This window comes from Schistocerca americana, chromosome 1 (assembly GCF_021461395.2).
Source record: "Schistocerca americana isolate TAMUIC-IGC-003095 chromosome 1, iqSchAmer2.1, whole genome shotgun sequence".
NCBI classification, from domain to species: Eukaryota; Metazoa; Arthropoda; class Insecta; order Orthoptera; family Acrididae; genus Schistocerca; species Schistocerca americana.
Window position 1 is genome coordinate 451,736,669 of NC_060119.1, and position 8,556 is coordinate 451,745,224.

The following is an 8,556-nucleotide window of genomic DNA, read 5'->3' on the forward strand; positions in this document are numbered from 1 at the left end:
TGAAGATGCGCATCATGCAGCCTGTTGCGCACAGTTTGGGTCGTAACACGACGTCCTGTGGCTGTACGAAATGCGTTAGTCAACATGGTGGAGTTGCTGTCAGGGTACCTTGTAGACATAATCTGTAGGTAGCGGCCGTCCACTACAGTAGTTGCCTTTGAGCGACCTGAGCGAGCCGTGTCATCGACTGTTCCTGTCTCTCTGTATCCCCCTCCAAATCCGAACAACATCGCTTTGGTTCACTCCGAAACGCCTGGACACTTCCCTTGTTGAGAGCGCTCCCTGGCACAAAGTAACAATGCGGACGCGATCGAACCGCGGTATTGACTGCGTAGGCATGGTTGAGCTACAGACAACAGGAGCCGTGTACCTCCTTCCTGGTGGAATGCCTGGAACTGATCGGATTCGTACACCATGCGTCTATCAGCCGCTGCTTCTGCATGGTTGTTTACATCTTTGGGCGGGTTTAGTGACATCTCTGAACACTCAAAGAGGCTGTGTCTGTGATACAATATCCACAGTCAACGTCTATCATCAGGAGTTCTATGAACCAGAGTGATGCTAAACCTTTTTTTTTGATGTGTGTATATGACTTTCATAGCACTGCCTTTGAAAATGACGGAAAGTCGGAACGCGTAAGGTTGATGGAAAATGAAAGTATGGTCAAGACATTAGCAAAGTTGAAACTTCCTGGCAGATTAAAACTGTGTGCCCGACCGAGACTCGAACTCGGGACCTTTGCCTTTCGCGGGCAAGTGCTCTACCAACTGAGCTATCGAAGCACGACTCACGCCCGGTACTCACAGCTTTACTTCTGCCAGTATTTCGTCTCCTACCTTCCAAACTTTACAGAAGCTCTCCTGCGAAACTTGCAGAACTAGCACTCCTGAAAGAAAGGATATAGCGGAGACATGGCTTAGCCACAGCCTGAGGGATGTTTCCAGAATGAGATTTTCACTCTGCGGCGGAGTGTGCGCTGATATGAAACTTCCTGGCAGATTAAAACTGTGTGCCCGACCAAGACTCGAACTCGGGACCTTTGCCTTTCGCGGGCAAGTGCTCTACCAACTGAGCTATCGAAGCACGACTCATGCCCGCTACTCACAGCTTTACTTCTGCCAGTATCTCGTCTCCTACCTTCCAAACTTTACATTAGCAAAGTTATTAAAAATGCCTGAAAAATCCCTGAATATAAAATGGCTCATAATTCGAACGGATGCCCTAAGTAGGATAAAAGAAACTGTCTACAGAACTAGAATAGCGTGCAAAAGTTAATGACGAAACTAACTTTCGCATGATGTGTAACTGGCTGGTAACATAGGTCGATTTTACTTGGACTGTTTATACAAAGAAGTGTTACAACATAGTACAGAAGATAACTGGACGAAATACTTACTGAGACGAACAGAAATGACGCTTTTATTCAAAGGCAGTAATTATGCTGAAGTTTCTGCGGCTTATTATGGCCCACTGGGCGTCGCAAAAGGCAGGAGATGGTTAGTGAGTAGTTCTGGTGGCGGGGCACTCCATTCCTCCAGCAGCGAGATTGGTAACTGCCAGATGATCGTTGGTGCACGTGCAAGTGCTGCGATACGCCTCCCCAACACATCCCACACGTGCTCGACAGGAGTTAAGTCGGGCGGACCGGCAGGCCAGTCCATCCGCCAAATATCTTCTCGTTGGAGGAGCTCTAGCCATACGTTATACTCTATAAAAATGAAGTCAGGGCCGAATACGGCCCTTAAGAGCTATGGGGAAGCGGCGTAGTGTCTCAGTAATGTTGACAGATATGCACCGCTTTCGAAGATATGTAGGTCAGTACTACCATTCAACAATTTGCCTCCCCACACCGTAACACCTGTACCAGCAAAAAGCTAATGTTGGATGACGTTCCTGGGTACATTGTGCGTCCTCTGCTCACGCCATATGAGGGTACTCCTGCATTGTAGAAAATAATCGTTTTGCTGTTCTAGAGCCCATGATGTGGGGAGCCATAATGTTGCTCAGAGCATCCTGTATTTAATTTCTTCTAAAGAGCCGAAAAATTTGTGTTCAGACTCATTCAGGAAAATCTCAGCCGAAAGTCCTAATAGGGAATTTCCCGCGGCTAACCTATCGTCTTGCGTAAAAACCTAGTCGTTGAAAACAAATGAATTAAAATCGAACGTGAACTCCAATACATCTAAAAGTTTAACGATTTCATTGATGCTCATTGACCTGTCTCTAATAGTTTGTTTCTAATAATTTCCAAAGTTTCTGTAATCGGTACGTTCTTGTAGATTGTTCAAGACGTCTAATAAGGCTAGGATGGCAGTTTCTGGAATAGCCATAGCCTTCACTTTGTTTGCAAAATACATACTACTTCTTACATTTTAAGCATGCTGGAAATTTTACGCTGACTTCAACTTATAGTATAAAGCTCTACTCAGGAGCTCGCTGCTTCCGTACCACTGCAAATAATTGGCACAGATTTATTCCCTATGTTGCCAAATTCTTAAGCCCTTTTCCAGAAGTTAAAGACAGCATGATCTATTACAGACTGTGTGTTGACGACCCGATCCTACTCTGTAAAAGAAGGAGAGATGAAGCATTAGAAATGACGGGGCTTCAAACGAGCAACATCCAGTAATGCACTTCACATTAGAAGTGGAGGGTAATAGAGCAATTAACTTTTACATTTGGCTGTAAGAAGAGGAAGAGGAAGACACGCTTTCGGCGTCTTTAGAAAGAATAAATACTCAGATAATATCACAGGAGCGACCTCACGCCATCCAAGCCTACATAAAAACTTTTATGCAATGTACCACAGAGCCCTGGAGATGCCTCTCAAGGAAGAGGAATTACGAAGAGAAGTAGATAATATTAAGAAAGTTGGTACATGTCATGGGTATTGGACACGAGATGTTATGCGTATGTTTAATAAAACTAAAAGCAATTTTGCAGTGCAAGTGAAGAGAACTGGAAGATTAAACTGTGGCCGAGCGGTTCTAGGCGCTTCAGTCTGGAACCGAGTGACAGCTACGATCGCAGGTTCAAATCCTGTCCTTAGGTTAGTTAGCTTTAAGTAGTTCTAAGTCTATGGGACTGATGACTTTACATGTTAAGTCCAATAGTGCTTAGAGCCATTTGAACAATTTTTGAAGATTAAGCTTATGAAGGAATTTGTTACCTTGACAAACAACTGAAAGACATGACAAATGGTTTCGAACAAACAGTGTCGTGGCACTTCAAAATGAAAGGCAAATGACACATGGATTACAGCTTAGCCCCACTGCGAGAAGCAAAATAAATACACAGTCCCCAGCAGACCGGCCTCTCGGTAATCCGACCTACATCTAACCTTTAGTCGCTCAAGCCAAAATGACGCATACAGGAATGAATTCTCGTGTGCAACAGTATTGTTACTTAATTACGGTATTAAAAATGTTGTACATATTTGATGTTGTGCCTTACCTTACAGTTCAGTATCATGGTTCTAAAACGATGTACATTACGGTAGACCTCAAGCGGAAAATCGGAATTAGAGATGAATTGAAGTGAGGTTCTTCGCAGAAAGTCAGTTTTGCTGAGTACAGTTTTGGACGAGCAACTATTTCTGACCAAACTTTGACAAACCAGCAGATAATCAAAAGTGTACAGGAAAGTTATCATGAAAGTGATGAAGAGGACATAAGTCAACATGAAGATGCTGTACATGACAGAGCTGGTGCTCAGGTTGCAGACATCTTCCTGGAGAACATTATGTCACACACAGAAACACGTTGTACCCCTGTAATACTTGTAAAGCCCCTGCGTGATAAATCACACTGGCGTCACTTATCGTTATCGTGACAACTAAAAATCTGGGACGTGTTTCACAGCGGGTGAAATTACTGTACCTATGCACTCAAGGACTAAGTTTTTTACGCTAAATTTAAAACTCTTTCAATAACCCAGCACTTCCGCTAATCCGGCACCCATATTGCGAAATTTTCAACGAGTTGTTATAGCACTGATTTGGGATGTGGTGGGACGCTGTACCAAAAATCAGTTGCGGTGGCCCTCAGCATCCGGCGGCGAACTAGACTCGGAAGAGGAAACTTCAGCGTGGTGCGGTGTTCGGCCAGGCCCAATTCTAACTATACTACCGCCAAATTAACAGAAGAGAACTTTGCAATCTTCTAAGTTTCTTGTAAATTTTAATGATATTAAAGCCCTGATTGTTTATATGCTACGATTAGCGTTTTTGTGTGTAAATTATTTCAGCCCATAGAGGGTATTCTTGAGCGCTACTGGCACTATGATCGCCAAATGGAAGGAGCAGAAAATATTTACAGTTCTTTTAAAGTTGTTGTTAATGTGCTCATCGATATTTCATTTGTTGCATTTAGGAACATCTTTAATGCATTATTTCAGTCCACAGAGGGTACCTTCCAGCGCTACAATGTTTGCACCAGTTAGGATCCCCGTAAAATTATTTTTTGAAAATTGATAATTGTCTCATAAAGTTTTTTAAAATATTTTATTGCTATTAAATTTCACACCAGTGCTTTATGCTAGACTTAGGAGCATTTATTATGAATTGCAACGGTCCTCTCTCTCAAAATAGCGGGCGCTTTTGAGTTCTGTAGCTGTTAACTTATCAGGTTTCTTAAAAAAAATATTATAAAGCCTCAGCAGCCTAGTGCATGTCTAGTTCTGACAGCGAACTCTGAGTTCCACATTTGACAGGCTACTCTGCAACCGTAACAAATGGTATGTTGCAGTAATTTGTATTGTAACCAATTTCCTCACAATCTTGAAGCTTCATAAACTTAAATTTTCTAACCTTTATATTTTGCACCAGTTGTAATTATATAAAAAAATTTGTAATAGATCTGAAGATGGGCAGCCGGTCCGAAGCCTGTCATATGTCAATAAACGAAGCGATCATAGACTAAATTTGGACAGTTACTTAGTTGGAGGTCAGTATGCCTAGGCAACGTTATGCCCAGCCCCATCATAATATCTGGAGCCCCAAAACAAGCATTTTTGAGAACGCTGGACATACCCTAAAATGGCGAGAGCTGGGGAAACGCACTGTACCGAGGAATATTGCCGAATATTATCTTTTGGGTATTACAGGTGTTATGGTACGGGGAGGCACAACGCTAATTTCTGAACGTGGTACACATAGGTCAACATTATTGTGATACTGCAGTCCTTTCCCATGTGCGTCTCTTCATGGCTGCATTCCGTCTGTCTTCATCTTTATAGATGACAATGTACGACCACTTCGAACAGAACAGATGGAAGAGCTCTTGCAACGACAGGATATTTGGCGAGCGCTGCCTGCCGGTTCACCCGACTGAAATCCTATCGAGCATGTGTAGATTCGTTGGGAAGACGTATCGTAGCATGTCCACATGCACCAGTAACCCTCCAGCAGTTGTCAGCCCCTCTGGTGGAGGAATGGAGCGCCCTACCACAAGAACTCCTTGTCAACTTTGTGGCCAGCATTGGAGCAAGCTGCAGAGAATACACTGCTACCATTGGTGCTGCTGTTTGTGAAGAGAGCAACACCGAGAAGGAATTACCCGAACAGCGCTACACTTCATGGAAGTGGCGACGGGTGTGCAAGCAACACGTGATACGTTTTGCAGTGAGATGGGATACACGTAGGCCGTGCAGAGCCCTTTCGTGTCGGTCCGACAGGGTCGGTGTTGCGCGTAGTGTAGTCGGAGCAGAGCTGTCACACAAGGTGGAAACAATACAGTGAGTGCCAGTATGCTTCGTCGGCGTCAAAGAGAACCATGTCGGCATGTGAGCGAGTTCGAACGGGGCAGAATGATCGGTCTCCGGGAAACGGGGTTGTCATACCGTGACATTTCGGCTCGCATAGGGCATGCTGCTATGACAGCGATGCGTGCGTGGAAGCAGTGGATAGAGGAAGGTCGAACGCAGCGACAAGCGGGAACTGGACCACGGAACGTGACCACAGCACGGGATGACCGTCATCTTGTCCGCAAGGCCATTACGGCCCGTACAGCGTCATCCACAGTGTTGGCTCGTCACTGAAGCACTGCAACAGGTGTGAACTTGTCTGCATCGACGATTCGTCGCCGTCTACTGCATGTTGGACTGGTTGCACGCATACCATTACGTCGGCTTCCAGAAACCACACGCTCCGCCGACTGCGATGGGCACATGATCACCGTCACTGGGGTACTGAGTGGCAGCATCTAATCTTTTCGGGTGAGTCCTGCTTCAACGTGTCCTAGGATGATGGCCGCATGCGTGTCCGGCTGTACCGTCGTGAGCTCAACCCGGAGGGCTGCATTGTGGAGCCTCATAGCGGACAAACAGCAGGTGTGACGGTTTGGGGCGCCTTTGGTTACAACAACCGACCTCGCCTTGTACGTATTGCGGGAACTTTGAACAGCAACCGGTACCAAACGGAGGTTGTGAGGCCTGAGGTACTCCCTCTCCTACAGGCATCTCGACAGGCCACATTTCGACAGGACAATGCCCGGCCAAGTATTGCGAAGAATGTACGAGCCTTCTTCGAAGAGCGACAGGCAGCATAGCTTCCCTGGCCTGCACGTTCGCCAGACATCTCGCCCATCGAACATGTCTGGGATATGGCTGGTCGGCACCTGGTGCGTCACCGTCCTCCAGTAATTGGTGTCACGGATTTGTCGGCTCGGATACAAACTGTGAGGAGAGAAATCCCTCAGGAACGTCTTCAGAACCTTATTGATTCAATGCCACGGCGTATAGTTAGCTCCGGTTGCAGCGCATGGTGGCCACACGACATACTGCGCGGTAGTAATGGTGATACTATCGAAGTAGAGTTAATAAACACAGACTTCCGAAATGTCTTCACAAAAGAAGACGAAGTAAATGTTCAAGAATTTGAATCGAGAACAGCTGCCAACATGAGTAACGTCGAAGTAAATATCCTCGGGGTAGTGAAGCGACTAAATCACTCAATAAAAGTAAGTCTTCTGGTCCAGACTGTATACCTTTGGAATATGCTGATGCATTACCTCCATACTTAATAATCATATCCAACCGCTCGCTCGACGAAAAAAAAAATGGCTCTGAGCACTATTGGACTCAACTGCTGAGGTCATTAGTCCCCTAGAACTTAGAACTAGTCAAACCTAACTAACCTAAGGACATCACAAACATCCATGCCCGAGGCAGGATTCGAACCTGCGACCGTAGCGGTCTTGCGGTTCCAGACTGCAGCGCCTTTAACCGCACGGCCACTTCGGCCGGCGCTCGACGAAAAGATCCGTACCCAAAGACTGGAAAGTTGCACAGGTCACACCAATATTCAAGAAAGGTAGTAGGCGTAATCCACTAAATTACAGGCCCATATCATTAACGTCGATATGCAACAGGATTTTAGAACATATATTGTGTTCGAACATTATGAATTACCTCGAAGAAAACGTTCTATTGACACACAGTCAACTTGGGTTTAGAATACATCGTTCCTGTGAAACACAACTAGCTCTTTATTCACATGAAGTGTTGAGTGCTATTGACAAGGGATTTCAGATCGATTCCGTATTTCTGGATGTCCGGAAGGCTTTTGACACTGTACCACACAAGCGGCTCGTAGTGAATTTGCGTGCTTATGGAATATCGTTTCAGTTATGTGACTGGATTTGTGATTTCCTGCCAGAGAGCGATTGACGGAAAGTAATGGAGTAAAACAGAAGTGATTTCTGGCGTTCCCCAGGGTAGTGCTATAGGCCCTTTGCTGTTCCTCATCTGTATAAACGATTTGTGAGACTATCTGAGTAGCCGTCTTATGTTGTTTGCAGATGACGCTGTCGTTTATCGACTAATAAAGTTATCAGAAGATCAAAACATACTGCAAAACGTTTTAGAAAAGATATATGAATGGTGTGAAAAGTGGCAGTTGACCCTAAACAACGAAAAATTTGAGGTCATCCACATGAGTGCTAAAAGGAACTCGTTAAACTTCGGTTACACGATAAATCAGTCTAATGTAAAGGCCGTAAATCCAGCGAAATACCTACGTTCAAATGGGTCAAATGGCTCTGAGCACTATAAGACTTAACGTCTGAGGTCATCAGTCCCCTAGAACTTAGAACTACTTAAACCTAAGTAACCTAAGGACATCACACACATCCATGCCCGGGCAGGATTCGAACCTGCGACCGTAGCGGTCGCGCGGTTCCAGACTGTAGCGCCTAGAACCGCCCGGCCACCCCGGCCGGCATACCTAGGTATTACAATTACGAACAACTTAAATTGGAAGGAACACATAGGAAATGTCGTGGGGAAGGCTAACCAGAGACTGCGTTTTATTGGCAGGACTCTTAGAAAATGTAACAGGCATACTAAGGAGACTGCCTACACTACGATTGTCCGTCCTCTTTTAGAATACTGCTGCCCGGTGTGGGATCCTTACCAGATAGAACTGACGGAGTACATCGAAAAAGTTCAAAGAAAGGCAGCACGTTTTGTATTGTCGTGAAATGTGTGAGAGATTGCCACAGAAATAATACAGGATTTGGGACGGATATCATTAAAACAAAGGCGTTTTTCGTTGCGACG

At 45.2% G+C, this 8,556-nt stretch overlaps 1 non-coding gene across 1 annotated transcript; it reads right to left on the minus strand.

Annotated features, from left to right (window-relative positions):
* Positions 1–708: 708 nt before the first annotated feature.
* Trnas-cga lies at positions 709–783 on the minus strand. Its single transcript has one exon. It is a non-coding gene; the product is annotated as a tRNA-Ser (tRNA).
* Positions 784–8,556: the final 7,773 nt, after the last annotated feature.